The sequence below is a fragment of the Dama dama genome, chromosome 15 (genome assembly GCF_033118175.1).
Source record: "Dama dama isolate Ldn47 chromosome 15, ASM3311817v1, whole genome shotgun sequence".
Lineage (NCBI taxonomy): Eukaryota > Metazoa > Chordata > Mammalia > Artiodactyla > Cervidae > Dama > Dama dama.
The window spans coordinates 90,123,356-90,147,772 of NC_083695.1; the positions used below are offsets into that span (position 1 = coordinate 90,123,356).

Here is a 24,417-nt window from a genome sequence, read left to right on the forward strand (position 1 = left end):
CATGGCAGCTTCTGGACCCCAGAACCTCCTGGCAGCCAGATCTCCAGGCTGGGAGGACTCGGGTCTCCCGACGGGCTAGCACTGTCCACACCCCCCACCAAGGAAGAAGTGTCAGAGTGTGGAAGCCACCCACGGACAAGCAGCTCAAAATGCTGCTTCAAACAGCCCTTGTCCCACTGTGGCGCCAACCTTTCAGTGACTAACCCCAGGCTCCAACCTCTTTGCAACTGGAAGTTCCCCTAAATCTTCTAAGCATGTGGTCACGTCTCCGCTGCACTCACAGCATGCATGTCAGCTCATGGATGACCACCCCAAAGAGGCCAAGGATGCTTAGACGGGAATCTCAGGCCAGGAATCAAGGTCAGGGTGAGTCTGAGCTCACAGGCATCAGAGGGTTTGCTAACAGTGAATGCAGGCAAAACGCACTGGGAGTCACTCCGCCCACTGAGCCTTCTCCCTGCCCTGAGCGCCGGGGCATCGGGTGGGCGAAACAGCGAGCCCTGAAAAGACAGCTCCAGCAACAACCAGAACGCTAATAAGTGCAGCGATCCCCATTTACCAATTTCAAAAATTCAAAGACTCATTTCATAAAAATTTCCCCCAAATGAACAGACACAGAGAATATTTTAAGACTATGAAGAGTGAGCTTGTGGTGGCTTCCTTCCCAAAATGCAACAGAGACCACTCACAAGCAAGTCCTCTGGGCACAGAGGGGCTGGCCCCTTCATCACACACCTCCTCCTGAGAGAAACCAGGGTCCCCGAGACACAAAGGAGGAGCTGGCAAGGATGGCCGTGGAACCCAGGAGGAGGAGAAGGAACCCAGGCAGTGGAACCCAGTGGAGCCAGAGGCCTCCGGGGTGGGATGCCGACCCAGGTGACCCACTGCTGACCCTCCCACAGGAAAGGGCGCTGGTCCCTGCAAGCTGCCCGCCAACCAGCCTCCTCAACCAGACTCGAGGCTGGCCTCTACCTGCGGGAAGCCGGACTAGGCTGTGAGGGATGCCCTGCGCCCCTAGAGGCACGGGGACCAGCCTGGGCATGCAGGAACCCGAGAGCAAACACTGCCTGGCTCTCCGCTCAGCCACTTCCCGACCGAGGGAACAGGAAGGAGCCAGCGGCCCGCAGTCACTCCCAGGCCCTCTGGACCTGGAGCCAGCGGCCGTGGTGGGCAGAGGAGGTACCTGTCCCCAGGCACCTTCCAAGAGGGGCTGGTGGAACCCCGGGAGGAAGGTGAGCAGCTGTTTGTTGCGTGAGTGTCCCTGCAAAGTCCAAGGACAATGGCTGGAGGTGTGGGCACGGAACTGCCCGCTTGGGGGAGGAGGGGACCCCTTGGGGGGCCGGGGGAATTAGTGGAGCAGATAAAGATTCCAACCACAGAGTCTGCCCAGCCTGGTCCAACTTCCTTAAGTGTCCTTAACTTCCTTAAGTGTTCCTCCCTGGGATGACACGGTGGGACCTTCAGGCAAGTCTGAGCCTGGAGTGTCCCCGTGAGCCGGCGGAACCCTCGGACATGACAGACATCGGAGAAAACCCTGGCACCTCACACGAACACCCACGGACTTCCCCACGCTTCCCAGGCTGGCCTTGCTACCGTCAAAGAGGGACAAACTGCAGTGGTGGTGGGCGGGGTGAGGCAGGGCAGAACCACAAGGGGCTCCTGGGACCTCCCTTGCTGACGGAACTGGTCTGCAACCACACGGCTTTTGCACAGCGTTGGACAAAACATACAGAATTGCATGCTGAAAGCATGAATTTTACTGTATAAAAAGTATATCTACATAGCATTCTTAAAAAGTTGATCCTGGGACTTCCCGGTGGTTAAGTGGTTAAGACCCTGAACTCCTGGGGCATGGATTAAATCCCTGATGGGGGAACTAAGATCCCACAAGCCACGCTGTGCAGCCAAAAATAAGTAAATAAAATAAAGGGGTTTTCAGGCAACACAGTGGGAAAGAATCCGCCTGCCAATGCAGGAGATGCAAGAGACTCGGGTTCGAACCCCTGGAGAAAGACATGGCAACCCACTCCAGGGTTCTTGCCTGGAGAATCCCATGGACAGAGGAGCCTGGCGGCTACAGTCCATGGGGTCACAAAGAGTCAGATACCACTGAGTACAAACACAATGACAAACGAAAAGATAAAATGCCTTGTCTGGTGGTGGTAAATCTGGCCCTCTCTTGGCATCCCCAGCCCCACCGACTGCCCCACACCTTATACTCTTTACACCAACAAAGAGAGAATAAGAATAATGATAAAACAATACAGCCCACACTGGTGCAATGTTGAGGGTTTGTCACGTGTTGACTCACTGAGTCCTCACACACCAGAGGTGGATACGAGGAACGCCCACCCCCCAAGGACACAGGGAGGTAGGGACCTTCCCCAGGCTTGCAGCTGAGCCCCAGGGTCGCGGGATGTGAGGTGGACGTCTGTAGGCTCCATACTCAAAGTGCAAGTCGCTCAGTCATGCCCCTAGGACTCTTTGCAACCCCATGGACTGTAGCCCACCAGGCTCCTCTGTCCATGGGATTTTTCCAGAGAAGAATACTGCAGTGGGTTGCCATTTCCTTCTCCAGGGGATCTTCCCGCCCCAGGGATCAAAGCTGGGTCTCCCACACTGCAGGCAGACTCTTTACCATCTGAGTTACCACTGTTACACAACACAGCACCAGGAGAACACCAAGAATGCCTGTCCCTGACTCCCTGGCCTGGAGAGGACCCACCCTCCACCCCTGCTATGTACCCTGCCCCCATCCCAGCTCTCTGAAATCCAGAACCTCCTTGCTCCTGCTTGCAGCCCTGGCATCGGTCACACAGTAGGAGCTCTCTTTGCTGAAGAAGCAGATCTTTGTTCAACAGGCAATTTTCAGAAGAAGCAAATGCATCTCAATGTCACAGCATCAATTTCCACAAATCAATCCCAATTGAGCTACCTTAGCATACGCTGTAAAAATTTTAAACCCTATGCATAAAATATTATACATCCATTTTTATTTGATCTACTAAGTTATAAAGCTTTCCTCAATCTCTTAAAGGTGGTTTTCCCAGTAATGCATAACTGCTTAATTGGGAAGTGTACAAAACATAATTACACTGCCTAACACTACAACATTGCTTATGGGAATATCTCTGTTCATGCATTCTGCTTTATTTTGTATTTAATCTCTATTAAGATGTCTATATGAAAATAGATAGGTATGCTAGTCTTCATAAACACCATAAATCATAAAGTCATTTCCTTGCTAACCCAGGTCCAAAAGCAGCCCCCAAAGAGACTGCTGGGGCCCCAAAGGCTCCCACTTCTCATATTTAAGCACAGTTGGTAAGCTTTCAACGTGTGGCCTACTTAGCTCTGTGCCACTTTGCCAGGTAAGGGTGACAGTAATGGCTATCATTTCTCTCACAGCAAGTGGCTTGGCCCGCAACTCAAAAAGTACCCCAAACTGCCCCCCAGAAACCAGTTACTCAAACCAGAAAGGGCAAATTCTTTCTTGTGCCCAAGACCACAGTTGCCAACCTCACATCAAGAGGCAGGTGGAGACCCCTCAAATCCTAGGTGGACGCTGTGCATGGCCTTTCTCGTTCTAGTTCACTCTTCAGCTGGCAGAGGGAACGTGCCACAGGCTCCTCCAGACCTCAACACGGGGGTACCACCCTGCACATTTCTCTGCCTTTGAATGTGTACACACACACACCCCATCCCTAGAGCTATCTGAATACACAGGCATTCTCTAAGCAGCCTGGTGTTGGAAAAAAGAACCAGTTCAGATTCTGTGCCATCGTTAATATATTAACTGTGAGCCCACCCCTGTATTGGGAAAGCCTCACCACCTCCTACCGCGGTCCATCACTAAAAATACAACAAGCAAGTGTGTAAGGTGTTCCTACAAACGGACTAAAGGGAAGGTGTCCTTGACACGGCAACATAAGCGATCAGCCTCACTGAAGCTTACTAATCAATAAATTCACCAAGGTAAAAAAGGATTTGCCACAAAACGTGTTTATCTGCATTTCTGAAACAGTCAAGTGTCATCCCCAAATCTGCTCGGCAACACGGATGAAATAATGCACGCGTGAGATTAAAAAGTTGATGCAGACTTCACTCGCCCACATGGTAAGGTGGGAGGGCCTCGAGCTGATCTCTGCCTTCAAAGACAGCCACCAGCTGCGCTGCACCCGTCCTTGGCTTGTGTATACAGACTTTCAAAGTGCACCCCACTGCCAGCGCAGCTCACACCTTACTAAAACGTAATTTGCAAAAACAATTTCTCTTCTTTCCACTAGGCTATGACGCTCAGACCAACCTCCTCCCCGTGAGCACTGCTGACTGGTCAAGATAGACAGTTAAATGTCAAATGCATCCTAACAGACCCAGCTCCACCTATTAACGGGCGCGCGCGCGCGCACACACACACACACACACACACACACAATTTCCGTCAAGTCCCTCAGAATGCTGAGTGCTGGTTGAGGGAGTAGAACCCCCACTTAAACAAAAAAAAAAAAAAAAATGAGACTGGGTCAGGCAGAAATCCAGATTTCCACCTCAAGATCTATTCATTCAGATGGGGGAAGAGTATTCAAATATAAAATCCTTCAATCATCGGTCATGCCAAATGTTCAAAAACTAGACTCAAGTTGTGTGGGTGTGCGTCGGGGGTGTGGTTTGTTTTTAAAGAAAGACGGTCTGCATGCAGTTGGCAGGCTCCGGACTGGCTGCGTTGAGAAGCCTCTCCTGGAGGTTCTCAGTCCAGATGTTCCTTAGGTGGAGCCCCAGGAGACTGACTGCCCTGGGGCTCCACCTGCTCCAGATGCCACCCTCTCCAGGGACCTGGGCAGCCAGCAGCCCTCCCCGGGGACTGTGAGTCACTCATGTGAAAACCACCAAGCCCACAGCCAGCTTCTTGCCACTGAACGTGTGCCCAACTCACCTGCTCCCTTCCCATATCAACAGTGCACAGAAGACCCCTCCTTATTCCTCTGTGTGTGTGTGTGTGCGCGCGCGCGTGTGTGCACGTGTGTGTGTGTGTGTGAGCGTGTATGTGTGCATGTGCGTATCTGTGCGTGTGAGTGCATGTGTGTGCATGAGTGTGCATGTGTGTGTGTATGAGTGTCTGTGAGAGTGTGTGAGTATATGTGAGTGTGTGTATGTGTGTGCATGTGTATGTGTGTGAGTGTGTGTGTGTGTATGTGAGTGTGTGTCTGTGCATGTGTGAGCGGGTGCACATGCTTGTGTGCCTAGTCGCTCAGTTGTGTCTGACTCTCTGCGACCCCATGGTCTGTAGCCTGTCAGGCTCCTCTGTCTCTGGACTTCTCCAGGCAAGAATACTGGAGTGGGAAGCCTTTCTCTTCTCCAGGGGATCTTCTGGACCCAGGGATCGAGCCTGGGTTTCCTGCATTGCAGGTGAACTCTTTACAGTCTGAGCCACCAGAGGAAGACCCCAATCCCAACTCCGTTCTAGATGAAGCGAGACAGCGAGCAGAGGGGCGGGGCAGGACACTTACTGTTACCTAAGAACCACCGAATCTGCAGATATTGCCACTCTTTTCCTCTTCCTCCATCACCACCACAAACAAGAGTACCAAATAGCTCATGTTTGAACCCTTCCCACCTACATCAGCCTTCCTTGCTGTGCACATTTGCAAACGTGGCAATAGGGCATTCTGGCCCCTGACCCCTGAAATGCCCTTGCATTCCACCACTGGCTGGCTCCCAAGGGCATTTGCAAGGATCATCTCGTTTTACAAGTGAGGTTTCTTTTAACAGTATGAATTAAGCCCAAAGAAACTGCCGGTCCATGAAATGACCAGCCACCCTGCAGGTGACGATCGGTCTCTTCCACAGACTCCAGAAGGACATGTTCCCTAACCCCAGTCCCCCGCCCCCAACCATTTCTCGCTGACCTGACCCAATGGGGCAGCTGGGGGTGGGGGTAACCGGTCACGTCCACACCCAATGTGCGCCTGGCCCGAGGGGGGCAGCCAGCCCACTTCTGGGAGTGGGCGACTGCCCCAAGAGGAGATCATTTCCTGGGCCCAGATGGGGACACATGAACACCCACGGCACACCGGACACCCAGCTGGACCCAGGCCGGTCACCGACGCTTTTGCGGACCGAATGCCCACCACGTGCCAGGAAGACAAGCCCAACACGTGGTTCTCTGGGAAGCGAGTTCACTGCTGCTGCACTCCAGATGCTCGGACGCTCCCACTCCAGCAGCAGGAAGGGGGCACATGAAGGAAGATGCATGCGGGGAAGGGGACAGAGAGAGGGCCTTGTCCCAGACAAACCCCCCAGGGACGTGGCCGGTCAGGCGCTCCTCCTCTGGGAGAGGGAGCTGAGTGCTATCACCAGCAGACCCCCCCTGGTCCAGGGCGCCGCCTGTGCTTGGGCAAAGGGGGTGCAGCACCCAAACACTCACTCGTTCTTCCTTCTCTGGGAAGGGGAAGTAGGTCTTAAATAGAAAGCAAATATTTTACTGGGCATCCCTCAGAGGGACCTAATACCAAGTCACATTCCACCATCTAAAAACAACCTCCCGAACAGTTTTCAGTTCATCGCTTAGGTCCCTACCCAAGCCAGCCTCCCCCCCCACCCTCCCTGCCCTGTTTAGGTCGGTATTTTTTTTTTCCTTTGTAGACAGTTTCATTTTATTTTTTTTATTATTTTTTACTGAAGGATAATTGCTTTATAGAATTTTGCTGTTTTCTGTCAAACCTCAACATGAATCAGCCACAGGTATACATACAACCCCTCCCTTTTGAAACTCCCTCCCAGTTCCCTCCCCACCCCTCCCCTCCAGGCTGATACAGAGCCCCTGTTTGAGTTTCCTCAGCCATACAGCAAATTCCCGTTGCAGGTCAGTACTTTTTTAAGAGCACCAGGACCTGGAACTCTCACCCCAAACACTCCTTCCTGAGCCCCGCCCCCTTCACCTGGGGCTTCCCCTGACTCTGGGCGACTCATCCACCTCTTTGGTGCAAAGGATCAAGTCTCCCTCCCCTAGAGGACCCATTCCCCTAGGACAGGACCCACCCACCATCTTGCCTAGCAAGCCCATCTCCTACCCTGCACAGCCAAAGCAATCAAGCCCCAAGGAGCCTTCTCGGATGTCCCCTGAGGGCAGCCCCTCCCCTTCCAGTGCCTCCATCAAGATTCCCTGAGCTCTTTCCAGGAATGAACAAGGAAATCTGCTCCTCAGGGCACACAGCACCTCAGTTCAGTTCAGTTCAGTCACTCAGTCGTGACTTTTGCGATCCCAGGGACTGCAGCATGCCAGGCTTCCCTGTTTGTCACCAACTCCCGGAGTTGACACAAACTCATGTCCATTGAATCCGTGATGCCATCCAACCATCTCATCCTCTGTCATCCCCTTCTCCCACCTTCAATCTTTCCCAGAATCAGGGTCTTTTCCAATGAGTCGGTTCTTCACATCAGGTGGCCAAAGTATTGCAGTTTCAGCTTCAGCATCAGTCCTTCCATTGAATATTCAGGACTGATTTCCTTTAGGAAGGACTGGTGGGATCTCCCTGCAGTCCAAGGGACTCCAAAGTCTTCTCCAACACCACACTTCAAAAGCATCAATTGCTGATGGCAAGAGCAACTAATTTACTTCTCTGTTTATTTTGTATTTATGAATTTAACAAGGTGGCACAGTGGTAAAGAATCTGCCTGCAATGCAGGAGATGCAAGAGATTCGGGTTCCATCCCTGGGTGGGGAAGATCCCCCTGGAAGAGGAAATGGCTACCCACTCCAGTATCCTTGCCCGAAAAACTCCAAGGACAGAGGAGCCTGGCTGGCTACAGTCCATGGGGTCACAAAAGAGTCGACTGAGTGATTGCACACACACACACAGGAGGCATCAGGACAAAATGTGTGTGGAAGTAAAGTAGATGGTGATTCGTGAAAAATTCAAATTGGATTTCGCTGGTGGCTCAGTGGTAAAGAATCCGGCTGCCAGTGCAAGAGACTTGGGTTTGATCCTTTGGTCTGGAAGATCCCCAGGGCCTTGTTTTTATTGGAGAGCAGGACGAGGTCAGTGAAGGGACCACTTTTTGACCATGCCTGTAGCTGGGAGAAGGAAATGGCAACCCACTCCAGTATTCTTGCTAGGAGAATCCCATGGACAGAGGAGCCTGGTGGGCTATAGTCCATGGGATCACAAAAGAATCAGACACTACTTAGCAACTCGGTAACAACAACATCAGGCCTGATCTAAGTGCTTTATTCCAGTTGAGCTATTTCAAATCCTAAAAGATGCTGCTGTGAAAGTGCTACACTCAATATGGCAGCAATTTTGGAAAACTCAGCAGTGGCCACAAGACTAGAAAAGGTCAGTTTTCAATCCAATCCCAAAAAAAGGCAACCCCAAAGAATGTTCAAAATTCTCCAAGCCAGGCTTCAACAGTACGTGAACCATGAACTTCCAGATGTTAAAGCTGGATTTAGAAAAAGTAGAGGAACCAGAGATCAAATTACCAACATCAGTTGGATCACTGAAAAAGCGAGAGAGTTCCAGAAAAACATCTACTTCTGCTTTATTGACTACACCAAAGCCTTTGTCTGTGTGGATCACAACAAACTGGAAAATTCTTCCAGAGATGGGAATACCAGACCACCTGACCTGCCTCCTGAGAAATCTGTATGTACGCAGGTCAAGAAGCTACAGTTAGAACTGGACAGGAAACAAAAGACTGGTTCCAAATAGGGAAAGGAGTACGTCAAAGCTGTTTATTGTCACCCTGCCTATTTAACTTATATGTAGACTACATCATGAGAAACGCCGGGCTGGATAAAGCCTGCCGGGAGAAATATCAATAACTTCAGATATGCAGGTGACACCACTCTTATGTCAGAAAGCGAAGAAGCACTAAAGAGCCTCTTGATGAAAGTGAAAGAGGAGAGTGAAAAATTTGGCTTAAAACTCAACATTCAGAAAACTAAGATCATGGCATCCAGTCCCATCACTTCATGGCAAATAGATGGGTAAACAATGGAAACAGTGACAGACTTTATTTTCTGAGGCTCCAAAATCACTGCAGATGGTGACTGTAGCCAAGAAATTAAAAGACGCTTGCTCCTTGGAAGAAAAGTTATGACTAACCTAGATAGCATATTAAAAAGCAGAGACATCACTTTGCTAACAAAAATCCTTCTAGTCAAAGCTAGGGTTTTTCCAGTAGTCACATATGGATATGAGAGGTGGACTATAAAGAAAGCTGAGCACAGAAGAATTGATGCTTTTGAACTGTGGTGTTGGAGAAGACTCTCAAGAATCCCTTGGACTGCAAGGAGATCCATCCAGTCCACCCTAAAGGAAATCAGTCCTGAATATTCATTGGAAGGACTGATGCTGAAGCTGAAACTGCAATACTTTGCCCACCTGATGCGAAGAACCAACTCTTTGGAAAAGACCCTGATGCTGGGCAAGATTGAAGGCAGGAGGGGAAGGGGACGACAGAAGAGGATGAGACGGTTGGATGGCATCACCAACTGGGTGGACATGAGTTTGAGTAAGTTCCGGAGTTGGTGATGGACAGGGAAGCTTGGCGTGCTGCAGTCCATGGGGTCACAAAGAGTCGGACACGACTGAGCGACTGAACTGAACTGAAGCGCTTTATAATATTACCTCATCAGACTCTCGCAGCCCACCCTATTCTTACCCTTGCTTCAGATTGAGCAACACAGCCCTTTGCCAGGGCTCAGGAAATTCCGAATGCACTGTCTCATGTCATCCCTCCTTTTTTCCCACGCTTTCTAGAACAGTCTGTCACATCTGATGCCTCCTCCCCTGCTGGTGGGGATGGGTGTTAACTTTGAAAGCAGGGCCCTTCCTCCCTCGGCCCAGCCTCAGTCCTGGGAAAGGAGGCCTTTTGCTGGGACCTCTCCCATGCCATCAGAGAAAGTGCCCAGGTAACACTGAGATCCGCCCAGTGTTCCAAAGTGGGCTGCTGGGGTGGCCCAGAAAAAAGCTTTTGGATCCAAGCCTGGAGCCGGATGTGCCGAGTAATCACCAGGTTGCAAAACTCCCAGCTATGAGCATGGTCAGAAAGTGGTCCCTGCCCTGACCCTGCCCTGCTCTCCACTAACAACGACACCCAGACCCGACTCCCACCGTCAGTCATTCCCCCTCCAAGACCTCAGCCCACCCACTGCTGCTCAAGAGGCTGAAATAAATTAGGAAAAAATCCTTTAATCTCCCCTGCAGAGAAACCTTTCCAGGAACCAGACTTATACTTGCAACGTACATTTCAAGTGGTTCTGCTGAGCTGTGAGTGGCGTCTGTGCTCTGGGCCATCTGAGATGCACATCAGGAGCACAACCCAAACAACTGATAGTCACAACCCCTCTTCCCTTCCTGCCCATGGGACACGGGGGACTCAAATAAGGCAAGCTCACAATTATCGCAAAGAAAACTCAAACCACTTTGAGCCGCTTCCTCTGCCCACTACTTGGGGGAGTACGTCTGGCCAGTTTTAGGGAAGGAAAAAAATTACCCACTGTTCAAAGCCCTCCTTAAATACCCAGGAAGACATCATTACAGATTGAATTCCAACGTTAATTCTGAAATCTCCTGGCTTTTGTCAGATGAAGCCACATTCTAAATCCCAGGCTTAGTTGAGAAATGAGAAGAAAGGATGTTTGAGTGTGGAAGGAAAAAAAAAAAAAACAAAAACCAAAAACTCAGCCTTGAGCAAAAAGCAGCAAACATCTTGGAGGAAGGGGAAGAATAAACAGAACACTGCACAAGGCGGAGAAAAACTGGGTCTTGGGAAACCTGGTGTGCTCACCAACGCGGGCGTGTGGAAACTGATCTGATGTCCTTGTGCTGTGCGGGAGGGCCTAGCCCAGGGGGCCTTTCTGCGGAGCCAGGGGTCCCTAAAGCCGGGGCAGGACAACGATACACATCTGAAGACCCAAAAGATGTTCTGGGGCCATCCACAAATCTGGCTCTCTACCGGCCCCGGCTGACAAAACTGTGAGAGCCCCCATAACTTTCCTGGGTTGTTTAGTTGCCCTAAGATGCAGCCACATCCACCCTCCAGACTGAACGACCCTAAGGAAGCAGCTTCTCCACTGAGCATTGCAGAGGCCTAAGAGGTGATGAGCTGGCCCAAGGCTGATCCCCGCACGGCTGCAGCCCGCCACGCACCCCCACTTTCCCATGGGGAAAGCAGAACGGAGAACTAGTTTGTAAATGGCTGGGGGGATGGGGGGGCTTAAACAGACAGAATCACGGAGCATAACTGTGACCCAAGCTGGCGCTGAGCCAGCACACTGGGGCTAACCAGACAAATTGGTGAAAAGAACCCACCCCGAGCTGCTCATAACCCTCCAGGAACAGGCAGAACCCCAACTTTGAAACAGGCAGTCTTTAGCATCCCCGACCAACCACCCCCCGCCCACCCTACCGGAGCCCTGGGGCATCAGCAAAGAATTCAGGGATCTATTTCCCAAGCACACACGTGTTCAACTAAAGGAAGAGAGGCGTTGCAGGGCAGGAAGATAATCTCATAATTAAAGGAAAGCCTGTTTTTCAGGAAAATCTCCATCTCGTGGGGACCTTACCCTAAAGGAAGCCAAGGTCAGTCGGAGCGCTCCCACATCACCTGCTCCGGGTGCCTTTCAGGTGAGTTAATCACTCAAGGCAGGGCCAGTCTCCAGATTTCAGGACACACCCAACTTTGTGCCATTCCCTTTCAATTCTCTGATAGCCTCTGTGAAAAGAAAGCTGCTCCTTTTGTTCGGGAGTATTCATTCAAATTCCTTTCCAAGGCCAACACAAATGCAGGGCAGCAACCCAAAGGAGGTTTACCCAGCAGAATCAAGTTTCTGGCCAGTTTTTACAGGAGTGGTGCAAACAAGACTATTCCGATTAGGTGAAATCCTCACCCTCTCCCTGGTCTCTTCTCCCAGATTCCCCCCACGATGAACACAGGGGCTCACTCTCACTGGAAGACGTGCATAATGAATCCAGCAGGAAAGCGAACAGCCAGGGGGAGGGAGGGGAGAGCCCCAACCACCTCCAGCCCCTCCGCCAAGAGAGGGGAACCCGCCGGGAAGGAGGCTCTGAGCTCACTCACCCAGACCACAGACTTGTAAATCCGACCCTTACCTACTGGTAGAGAAGGTACCTGGCCACTAAATCCAACTTCACCACCAAAAAACCCCAAACACTGAAAGCTATCCACATAATCTCAGGGCCAGTGTGTGCGTGCTCATGCACACACATGTGTGTTTGGGGGAGGGCTGCCCTTCAGCGACATCCCCCAGAGACGAGGCAAAACGGGATCAGGAGGACAGAAGGGGTCGGACGTGGGGACCACTGCAAAGCCACCCCCAAAGGCACCCAAGTCCCAACTGAAAAGCCAGAAGAAGCCTCAATCACAGAGAAACCAGAGCCAGGTGGAGCTGGCTTCTGGCCCTCTAGTGGCCTAACCCCCGCCCCCTCTGTTTCTTGATTGGTGAAACAGTGACCATCACTTCTGCGTGGGAGAGGCCGGACCAACGGCACTGTGCCCAGCCCTCGGGGTCCTTCTGGTGTCTGGTCTTTGCCCGAACAGTGAGTTTATGGTCCAGAGGGAGAATTCTCCCCCCACTGCACCCAATGCCCCACCCGCCCCCCCACCGGTCTACTGAGCCTCAGGCTTCTGCTCAGCAGCCATGCTGTTCATTAACTCAGAAAGCGGAGTGAATTTAAAACAGGCCTGGTCCAGGAAACCATCTAGAAACCCTTCGTTGGCATTAGATCGTGAGATCCCAACAAAAGACCACTAATCAAAGACGGAAATTAAAACAAGCCAGACTTCTCATAGCCCCATGTGATCTGGAAGGCAACTCTGGGCCTGAGAAAGATCATTGTTTCGAGAAGCCATCTGAACCCTGGGGAGAAAGTGCCAGATGTGGGGCAAGCCTGAACGCTCACCCGCCCTGTGCTCTCAGCGCGGCGGGGAAGAGCCCCGCCACCAGGGACTCCGGCCTGGTCCTCAGCTCCAGGAGCTTCAAGTCCCAGCTCTGCCACCTGGAGGGCGGGAGCGCGCCCTGTTCCCAACACCTCACCCACCTTGTTGTGAAGGTTCAATGCAAACAGGGGCCAAGCGTCCTAGTGACAGTGAGAAAGATACTAAGAGGCTCAATAAAGGGCAGTCCGCAGTGTTATCATCACAAAAACAGAACGACTTAAACTGCCTGCAAGCACTACTTGGGTACCAAGTTAAGCCTGCGGGGCCAGTGAGCGCCAAACACAGAGAAATCCCTCCTCCAAGACGAGGGGTGAGGAAAGGAAAAGTCATCCCGGCTCTTCACTTACTGGCCGCAGCCTCTGGTCACATGGCCCATCCGGCTCCCAGCCTGGAGAAGCCTGCAAAGGCCCGGGAGCCCTCGGAGCTACGACCGCGCTCTGCGCGTTTCAAGCGAAAAATACCCCCGATTTGAAGGTGGCGGCGGAAACCGCGGCCTCAACACCGCCCCGGGGACAGGATGCCGAGCCGGCCAGGGCGCGGCCAGGCATGGGACCGTCTACCAGCTCGTTGCATCTGAGCCACCGTCGTGCAATGGACGAACCTCCGGGGGTGGCGGGCGGGACCACACACGACTCCAGCTCTAAGGTCCCCGGAGCCTGCGATCGTCGTCGGGGGGCGGGGGGAGGGTTCCCTGGGGCACGGTCGAGCGGAATACCTGCTTCTACTCCGAGCCTCGCTCGCGGGTTCGGGGCCCACCTCCGGGTCGTACGTCCTCTCCCGGCTCCTTCCAGGTACCGGCCGGGGGGGCGGGGTATGGGAAGGGCGCGGGTCAGCCCAAGGGTGGGCGGCCGCGAAGGGGAGGGACTCCGCACGGGGCTGCGGGAGGGAGGCGGAGGAGGAAGTGGGCACCGCGGGGGGGAAGGGCCATCTCCATCACCTCTCCACAGCGGCCCCGCAGCGGGAAGCGGCTCCCTATCTACAAGTGAAAGGGCGAAGCGCCGGGGGAGGGGCGCTTCCGGTAGAGTCGGGGGCCGTGCTGTGGATGGGGTGGGGGTGGGGGTGGCAGGTACACCAGATAGCCGAGGGCCCCCCGGGGGGCAGGGAAGGCTCGCCCGGGCGAGGCCGCAGGTAGGCGGTCTTCGGAGGCGGAGCCTCCAGGTAAGCCAGTCTGGAGGGGAAGGAAGGAGCCGCCGGGTCCGCGGGCCCCTGGGGGTCAGGAGGGCCTCACCTTCGGGGCTGGGGTCGCAGAAGCCCCGAACCCCAGACGCCAGGAGACCCCGTCCTTCCAGCAGGGCCCAGCACCCCAGCTGGCGGGGCGGGGCAGCTGCAGACCACGCCCCCTCCAGGTAGCGCGTGGCCAGGTAGGGCGGGTTGGCCTTCACCCAGGCCCCAGCGTTGCCCTCCCCTCAGCACAAAGTCGAGCAGGAGCCCGGAAGTCGCCCTGCGGTCAGTCTGGGCGGGACGATGGGGTTCCCGGGCGCCCGGGGGCCCCCAAACTCCAGCTACGGAAACAGGAGGCGGAGACCGGCCTCTTTATGACTTGGCAGAGGCAATTCAACATTTCTTCCTCGCATAAAATAGGAATTGCTCTATTTACCTAGCCCGCAGAAGCGTCGTGAAGATTAATGACTGTGAAATGTTCTTAAGATCAAAAACATTCTGAGATTTTACTTGTAGGCACTTATATGTCCATATTGCTATCTGCACCAGGAAAACATACTCTCTATTGATTGCCCCCCTGGAGTGACTTTTAGCCCAAGACCACAAAGCGCTGAGGAAATGGAATCAGGTAGGACGCTGTGCGCTCCCGGTATCTGTTATAGGGGCAGAAACTGTGGCATCCACACTGGGCCCCAAGGGGCGGCTGGAGGAATCAGCCAGCATTGCAGTCCACACAGTTCACTGTCTGAAGAGGGGCTAGAAAGAAACTTTTCAAAACATTTATCACACCACCAAGAAAAAGTGGCAGCATTCCTACCCCTCCGTTCCAAGCATGGGCCGCCCTTGGGGGGGGGGGGGGGGTCTCTGCTGTTTGAAAAGCCTCTGCCCCACCCTGGGGGCCCAGTGGTCAGTCAAGTTCAGCCAGTGCTAGGAGCCCACGCAGCCCATCTGGCCCGGCCGCTCCCACAGCAAGGCCTCGCTGGTCTCACTAGCCCTCTGTCCCTCCCAGCAAAGCACACCCATGAGACCAGGCAAGGCCACTCCGGTCCCCTCGACCATCCCTGGCCAGGGTTTGCAGAGCTCTGAGCCCACCCCCCTCCCCATCCCCCCATCCCACTCCCCTAGCTAGCTGCTGGCCCTGGCTGCCCTCCAGGTGGGCAGAACCGGAAGCTGCAACACCCTACGGGCTCCTCACCATCCAAATGGGTGTGCGGCTCACCTGGGCCTGAACAAGCAGACTTTGTTTGCACTTCTGGACCAACCGCACTAAACACATCCATCAGCCAAAGAATCAAGTCCCGGCCAGGGTTCCTTCAGCAGGAAAGGTGCACACAAGGCTTCCTGTCCTCTACCCAGGACAGCCAAGGAAATTCACCTGCAGCTCCTCCTGCCCCCTACCCCCGTCCCCCAATCCATCCCTCGCCCCCACCTCCCCCTACACAGACTCACACACCTGGGGCCGCTACAAACACCACAATCACTTCCAGGTTGGATGCAGGGCATTTTCACCCATCAAGCTTTTTAAATTGCCATGCCTGGGGAATCAGGCCGGAGGATCTCTAGTTTATCTCAGTCTCCAGTTCTTTCCAAAGAAACTTCCTGGGATTCCATGACTCCATAATGAAGTTTTTGTTTGTCCTGTGCTGAAGGCCAGATTTCAGGCATGGCTGGAGCAGAGCAGTGAGTTTACAACCCCATGGCCAGCCTGGGCACTGCAGAGAGACCCACACATTCCCCATTCTGTTCAAAGGCCCTTCCAAGATTCTGCCACAACCTGGGCTGGGATGAGACACAGAAAAGCGGCCATGACTTGGAACCAATCTTCAAGCCAATTAATAGCACCTCAAGTCATAACTAAGGATTTACTTTAATGCAAAAAGCACCTTTCTGAGCACTTTTGAGAGGGAGGGAAAGTAACAATGTAAAGTTTCACTGTTGTTGGGTTTTCTACCTTACAAGCCCAAAGGATTTTAAGAATCACAGGGTTCTGTTGAAAAGCACCACGTCCCCCCATCCCAGGACATGTTTGGACTCTCAGTGAACAACACCCAAAGGCAGGCTGCCTACCAAGTTCAAGCAACAACAGCTATTCGGGATTAACATCCTCTAAATACCATCTGATGGTCCTGCAGATAATGAAGCTTCTGTTACTACCCAGGAGGGAAGTCACAATTCTCCATGAAAGGAAAAGCATCCCCTACCCGCATCCATGAGTAAGAGCCCAAGTGTCTTATCACTGTTGTTGTGAATATTAAGCCAACCTTAAGCAACCATCTGTTACATTTCCTTACAGAAACAGTTAAAGCAAATCATTTCTAAAACTTTCACTCAAGGAGGAACCAGACTAGATACAGGTAGAAAGTCAACTGGCCCCCAAAGTTGTAACCGAAGCACCTCACTCCAATCAAAAGGGGCATCAATCAGGCCTCAACAGGGAGCCAGGGCTACACTGACCCCAGTTCTGGGAGGGGCGAAAAAGAAGGTTGACAGGAGCGCCCGCCCCTGTAGCAAGAGTTTTGGCCCCACTTGGGAACCTCAGCTCCCATGTGCAAGCAGGAAGCTTGGTGAATGGAGGAAGAAGATCCAACTCAGAGGAATGTTTCCAGAAATAGCAGCAGCTGCGCAGCAAAATACGAAAATCCAACAAATACTCATTTTCACTGCACTTTCCCTAACACCACCAACAAACCCCAAACGACTTTAATGTGAGGGAAATATTAAAAATAAACACCATTGCTTCCTGTGACTTCAGATGCCTCGATTTCTGGTAAGGGTTGAGTATGATTTCTGAAAATTGCATTCCAGGGAGACAAAAAGTTTGCTTCGTGTACACTTTCTTTGAAGAACCCTGTTATCTGCTTTCAGAATCTTGCCTCCAAAAAAGTAGATGACTGAGGAGAGAAAGCACACCAAGTTCCCCGGCAGTCCAGAAAAGACCACCTTCTAAGAAAAAGTCTGGAAAGGGAACAGGCCTGCGGCTGGGCAAAGACGATGACTGCAAGTCTGGTTCCCACCGCCGTCTGCAGCTCCTGAAGTTTCTGTGTTCCCCAGCAGTTAGAGAATGAAGCTGCCCCTTGGCTCCCATTGTCAACATTCCACACAAACAATGGCCTGGCTCGCTCATATTGTACATTCTGTATTCATCTGCGAATCCCGGTTTTTAGCACAATGCGCAAAGCCCTTCTTTTCACTGGTGCAGTCCTGAAGGCCCAAGTGTAGCTGTAATTTCGGCTGGAAACACTAATAATGATGCTAAGAGCAAACTACACATGAAGCTGAGACATTAATTTGTTCAGATTATTAAGAGTCACATTGATGGCATTTGGATACTAGTGTCCATTAAATCATGATCAAAAGAAAGGCTGAACACCTTAAAAATGGTTCTGAAGTTTTTAGCAATTATTAAGTATAATTTTCCAAACCCAGAGATAGGTATGTTTTTAAAAAAAAAAAAAATCCCTTTCATGAGTCTTTGATACATATTCCATCAAACACACACTTGAACAAAAATTAACTTCAAAAGATTAAGTGAGGGTGGTGGGGTGGGGAGTTTCATATTTTTCCTTCTTTCCCAGGACGCTGTAACTTTAACTGTAGCAGCGTAAATTAGGACATGCTTACCAGCTGGAAAGGAGAAAACTGATACTGCCCAGGCAGTATAGCCTCTGAGAGCATATCCATTCCAGCATTTTCACGTGCCTGCTAAAAGTCTGCAGTAGGGGAAGTCCACACAAGCATTCCTTAGCTAGCGAATCGCACAGAAACCTTCTTGGAGAACAAGGCACAGTGTTTCAATACGCAGTGTTAAGTGTGAGTACATCTATTCGAAGGGTCAAGCAAACTGCACTCCCATTTTTTTAATTACTACGAAAATGTGTTCCACCCGCTGTAACTGAACTATCAGCCAGGCGGTGGAAATACTACCAGAGCTGTGCTCTGCCGAACAGATAAATTTCCCTTCCCAATCATGTCCTATATGGACATATATTTGTGGCCAGTATCGGAAACATGAGACACGTGGACTGCTGCTTTTCGTCGATAGAAAGATCATTAACAGAGGGCCCCAGGCTTGTACTCACATACGTTATGGTGACAACCCTTCTGTACCGAAATGACAGTAGTAAAAAATGACAGCTGGGGTGGCCCTTCTATGGTTGCTGTAAACGCTTTACATTTTTTCCATTTAGGGAAAAGTGTTAAGTGCAAAGGGGATAACTTTGCCTTCAAAAATGATTCATGATGGAGAGAACTGTTGACCAACGGCTTTGGTGCGCTAGACTCCAGCGGGGCCACCCTTTTGGTTTTGAACCTCAAGGCTTTCCAATGGTGTGCGCCATCCTGAGCTCCCTTTGCCAGAGTATAACAGTTCCCAGCAATAAAATTCTTTCCCACCGTTGCAGTGTGCATGCCACACTGCTACACTATGTCCACACTCAACCTGTACCTGGTCGCTAGCCACTCACACCACTAAAAAAGTTCCAGGTTAATTTTGCAGTTTTGTTTGTTGTTGTTGCTCTTTGTCTCTCATTAAAACACTTTTCAGACTTATGAATAGGATTTCCTTCTGGAGTTTTACAAGTCAAGAGTAAACGTATTGATTATTCCCTGAAAGGGTAACTGATGGCTAGTTAATCATTATACAGATAGCAAGTTTTCCTGTTTCATCTTGTGTACACGACCAGATTAACAATGCCAGGGAAAGCAAACTCGACTCTGCAGGAACAGGTGCGCCCTGAGTCTTAAAAGGCCAAAATATCTCACAAAGTATGTCACTGGTGTATTTTTACAATGCTAGTAGTATTTGTTTTTAAGTAGCCAAACTTTTTAACTTTTTTAACTTTAAAGAGACACACTTTGCAAATATTTCTTCACCTAGTCAATGACTAAGTGCCAGACCCAAGTTGCAATTCCAGCCGGGAAAAGAAACCCTCTTAGGGACAAAGAGGTTTTTTTGTTGTTGTTTTCTTTTTGCTCTTGTTGCTGTTGTTGTTGCTTAAATCACAGATAAGAGATGGTAATTCGATGGTAATTCGCCTTGCCCCTCCCCCAAGGAGAACATCCAGTTAAGGGACAGTTTCCAAGATTCCAACTGAAATCTTAAATAGCAGGGCTCTGAGCTCAAATCCACACAGCTACAGAGAGCACCCACCACCCAGCTGTTATTAACGCACCATCAGAAAACAGGACAAAAACAAACCTAGCTATATCTTCCCCACCTTGCTTTATCAACAGGAAAAAGAAATAAACCAAAAGCCACCTAGTTAGGTCCAAAACAAGCTCCAAACCCAAGATTCGTAAATTTCCTCTAATAACTGTTTTCTACAGGGACAAACAGGGGTCCCTACCCCTCGGGCACAGAAAACCAATCAGGGTCATAAATTCCCTTTGCCTTCAACCCTCACTCCCTTCTACCAGGGACAGAGTGGGGGGAGGGGGTGACCCAGCATCAACACTTGCGCTAAACCCCTCAATGCTCTACAGAAATATGCTGGCTTATTTCCTTTGTTTGGTCCTGTTATACTTGATCAAGTGTGAACTATTAAACTGGTTTCATTAAAGGCAAGTACATTCACAGCTAGCATCTAACTTCAATGGCAACTGGAAGCATATTTTGCAAGAAGGAGGGCCTGGTTTTTTGCTTGAAATCTACCATCTCATTAACTTTTCTTTTGGGGGCAATAAAAAGGGCACTAGGGTTTTTACAGGAGAGTGTCAGAGCCGCACAGAGATCTGATGCTAGACAAAAGGATATTTAGTGTTTCAACTCTGGGATAGGGTCCCTGGTACTTAAAAAAGAGAAAAGAAATCCTGTTTCAATATGAAAGCTGCTCTGACTGAAAGTGTTTAATTAGCATTTTGAATATTACTTTGTAATTGCTCTACGAAGTACTCTTTGAAATCAAATGATTATAAAAACAAGATCCTTAAAAGTCCCATTACTTCAAAATGTAGGGGGAAAAAAAATTTTTTTTTAAAAAAATCAAAACAGTGGAATTCTCCTAAGCACATGAAAACTGAAGTTCTACTTTGAGAACCGTAGAGGCAGAACAGCAGTTAAAAACAACACGAGGTAAATTTTAAACTTGTCTTTGAACCCAAGCACCTAGCAGAGAAGAGTGTCTTCTTTGAAGGAGCAGTAGGAGAGTTTGATTTATTTCACCAAAGTCGGGAGGCAGAATCACTTAGTAAACTAACCAAAATAAACGTCCCCTCCAAATTATCCATGTCAGATAAAAATATACCAGTCTCTACAATATCCAACAGAATTGCAAATAAGGCACTTAGCATTTTAAATTCCCAATGCATATTTATAGAATAGAATTCTCTGGTCTACCCTTCGAGCCACTCACGTCTGACTCTCTAAGAACTTAGCCCGATCTCCAGTCTTGAAAGAAAAAAAAAAAAAAACAAAAACGGGGAAAAATCCAGAAAAATCTGTTTACCCGGGAGAGAGCAAGTGAGCCCGGCGTGACGACGCAGGCCACCGCCAGCAGCCTCCACCGCCAAGGACGCAGATCAAGCGGGGATTTCTACGAAAAATTCCTTTCACTTGTTAAATACTAAGGACGGGGACCCTTGGAGCCAACTGCTGCTTGGGCCGCCTCCGGGAAAAGTATTCCGGGGGCTGGGAGCACTACATACACTCGCGCGCGCACTCACACTCGCTGTCCGTGACCATCGGCGGCGGCGGAAAGCGAGCCGCCGGAGGGAGTGTGTGCGCGTGTGTCTCGACGCGGCCGGCGGTGACCGCGCCGAGCTCCCGGGCCCGCGGCCTCCCAGCACCCGGGCGCTGCGTGGGCAGCAGGCGACCGGCCACGCCGTGGGCCTCTCCAGCTGGTGAAAGGCCCCAGCGCGCCCCGGATCTCGCGCGCCCGTGTCCAACTTGCCCCGGGGCGCTGGGAAGAGCGCCAGGCAGAGAAAGAAAGGCGCTTCCCCTCGGCCGCGCGGGTCGGTCCGGCGCCGCGGAGGACAAGGAGGAAGAGGCGATCGCGGCCGCCCGGCTGTCGCTGCGCCGCGCCGAGTCCCCGTCGCCCGGGGCGCGCCCTCGCCAGCCCCTCCTGCGAAACTTTTTCTTTTGGGTTCGCCCCACCCGAAAAGTGCGGCCAGGGCGGGGGAGGCGGGCGGGCGGGCAGGGTTCGCGGCGGCCGCGGCAGCGGCGGGCGAGGAGGAAGTGGTGCCTGCGGGAGCGCGGCCGGGCAGAGGAAATGCCCGGCCAGCTCGGCCCCCGCCCGCGCCCGTCGCCCGGCTCGCCCCTGCCCCCGCCCCGCTGCGACTTTGGCGGGCCGAGCCCGGCGCGGCAGTGGCGGCGGCGGCGGCAGCAGATGTGGCCCGGCTGCCCGGAGGAGCCAACAATGCGGGGCCGGCAAAACAAAAGGGTTCCACTTCGCCTGCGTTCCCGTCTCTCACTTGCGCTCCTGGGGCGCCGCGCGGGATCCCCTGCCAGCAGGGGCCGCTCCCCTGGGGGCCCGGAGCCGCGCGCGCCCCGTTTTCCCAGCGGACCCCCCCGTTCCCCTCCCCCGCCCCGCAGGCCCCAGGCCCCGCGCGCTCGGACTCCTGGTCCCGGGGGATCCGGCCGTATTGTCCCCGCGGCGCGCCGCGCGCTCGGCCTGGGTCGCTGGCGGCCCCCGCGCGCGCGCGCACCCACCGGCCTCGGGGAACGGGAGCCGGGGGCGCCTAGGAAACCGTCGCCGAGACGCCGCCGCCGCCGCTGCCCTCCGGACGCCGCCGCGCTCGGGGTTTCTTTTTTTTTTTTTTTGCCAATCCTGATGGGAAGGAAGGTGACCGCCTACTTCGCATTCATCAACTCTCATCACAACAACAAAAATCCTGGCGCAAACAGCGGCCAGCGGGCGCGATCGGCGGCGGGGGGGGGGGGGGGAGGAGGGACGGCAGGCAGGGACCCCCGGGCCTGCGCCCACCCCCCGAGCGCCGAGCGGGGACACCGGGCCGGGGGGGTGGGGGGCGCAGACCAAAGATGTCCTCGGATGCCGGCTCGGTGTCCTTCGCCCTCCTCCTCCTCCTCCCCCAGTGGCGCAGTGAGGCGCGGGCGCGGCGCCCCCCAGCCCGCGGCCGCAGGTGAGGCGGGGGCGGCGGCGGCCCCAGCCCTCCCCCGGGCCCCCCCCTTACCTCGTCCCGGGCCGCCGGCGTCCACGGCGAAGGGCGCCCACCCGGGAGGCGGCGGCGGCGGCGGCAGCGGCGGCGGCTCCCGCCCCTTCCACCCCACCCGGCGGCGGTGGCGGCGGCGGCGGCTGTGCGGGCCCCCCGGGTCAGCGCGGCATGGCTCCCGGCTCCGTCCCTCGCTCCTCGGGCCGCCGCCGGCTCCTCTGGGCCGCTCCCGGGCCACCTTAAAATGACACACGCACACAGGGACACACACACAAAAACTTAATCTCTCCAGCTCCCCGCCCCTCCCCCTCCCGGCCTCCCCTCCCCTCCGCTCCCCACCCCAGCCCTCCCCTCCCCTTCCTCCTCCTCCCCTCGCCGCCGAGCCTCTTCCTACTTCCCCACCCACCCCACCCCCTTCCTCCGCCCACCCAGCTCCCGATCCTCCCCAGCCCGGTCCCGGCCCCGCGCCCGGCCGCCCGGCCGCCGGGAGGGGGCCGCGCTGGGGGTCCCCGGCCCGCACCCGCCCCGCGCCGCGCTCACCCCCGAGAGGATGCTGCTTCCAACTTGGATCGGGGTGGGTGGCGGGGCGGGGGAAGGGAGCGTCCGGGAAGCTGAGCGCCTCCCGGCTATTTGCTCTTCTTTATTTGTTTTCTCCTCCGGGGAAGAAGGAGGAAAACGGAGAGAAAAGGAAAGGGGAAGAAGCGGCGCGGCCGCGTCTCGCGGTGGCCGCCGGCTGCGCAGGAGCGAGGCGGGAGGCGAGGTGAGGGTCGCCGCTCGCTCACTCCTCGCTCCTTTTTTTTTTTTTTTTTCTTTTGGGCAAAGGCGGGGTCTCTCTTTGCAAACCAATGACACAACCCCACATGGGCCGGCCTCGCCCCCTACAGATACTCTTCACTACAAATCGGCTCTCTCGGGGGATTAGTGGCTCCGCGAAAGTGCACACGGGCGCGGCGGGCGGGCGAGGGGGCCGGGCGCGGCGGGCACTCCCCGGCCTGGCCCCGCCCGGGAGGCCCTGGAGACTCGCTGGGGCCTCGGGGACAGGGGCCGGGCCGGGCCGGGTTGGGGCGGGGGTGGGGGTGTCCGGCGGCCGCGGCCGGGAGCCCGGCCCTCCAGCCGCCCTCCTTCCTCCTCCGCCCCTTCCACGTGGGGCCCCGGGCGGCCGGCCACGTGGGGGGACTCGAATGCGCGCGGGCTTTGGCGCGGCGCCCCAGGGTGGCCCTGGCTCCGGCGGGCCCCCAGCCAGGCCCGCGGCGCCGACCTGCCCCCTTCCCGGCCCCGCGGCTCCAACTTCCTCCCGGGCCCCTCCGCCGGCCGCTTCTGCCTTCTTAAGCCCGCGGGGTCAGGCGCGGGCCGGCCACAGGGGGCACTTGCGCTCCCCAAATCCGGATCCGGGAGACGCTTGCCCGCGCCTGGCCCGAGGGGCGGCGGATGGCTGGGGGTGCGCGCGGAGGGAGCCCGATGTGCTGGAACTCGCAGCGGTTGTGTTCCCTACGAGAAGCAAAACATTTTTTACACATTAAAAAAAAAAATGTTCTTCCTGTTGCCTGGATCTCGCTGGGGCTATTTTTAAAGCCTCGCCTTTGGGTGGGAGCTCCGGGCCCCGCGGGACGGAGGCGCTCTGCGGCTGGGTTCCCCCACCACCACCCCGCCCCGCCCCGCCCCAGAGTCGGGGACCTGGGCTGGCGCGCCGTCCCGAGGCCCCGAGGTTGGTGTCTCTACACCAAACCTGGGATCCAGGCCGAGCGCCGGCTGCAGCTACATCCCACGCCCGTGGCCCGCGGCGTTGGAGCGCGGTTTGCTGGAGGGACTCCGCGATGCGGGCTGGGAGGGCTCTTCTCCTTGCGACCCAGAAGCCCACCGACTGTCATCTCTCGTCCCCGAGATCGGCCGCGCGTCCTCCGAGGGCCCCCGGTGTGGGCTGAACGGAGCCCTTCGTCTCGATCTGTTTAAAAACCATATTGAGATGTTACGAAGTGGATTGAGATGTTGAGCTGGAAAGGCGTGGGGAGGGGTGTGAGGCCCGGCCTCTGCAGGCCTCCGGGGCAGCGGTTCCTGGAGCCGAGTCCCCGGGTTTGGCTTCCCGCGTACCCGGGAGTGCACCACGCCCTACGAATCGGAGGCAATTTCGGCCGGGGCCTGGGGGTCAGAGAAAGAGCCCCCAAACCGTGGAGTCCTGTTCTGTCT

General features: G+C 54.2%; 1 protein-coding gene across 7 annotated transcripts in view; it reads right to left on the reverse strand.

The window, feature by feature from the left end:
• Positions 1–22,792, reverse strand: part of CTBP2 (C-terminal binding protein 2) — a 169,583-nt gene extending 146,791 nt beyond the window's left edge. For 2 of the 7 annotated variants that reach the window (XM_061162886.1, XM_061162880.1), the window contains exon 1: positions 22,255–22,340. The gene's annotated coding sequence lies outside the window, so the exon portion shown is untranslated. Of the gene's footprint in view, positions 1–14,194; positions 14,214–21,772; positions 21,841–22,254; positions 22,342–22,773 lie in introns of those variants that run through there. The other 5 variants (XM_061162888.1, XM_061162882.1, XM_061162883.1 and 2 more) reach the window with 4 other exon arrangements.
• Between the last annotated feature and the right edge of the window lie 1,625 nt (positions 22,793–24,417).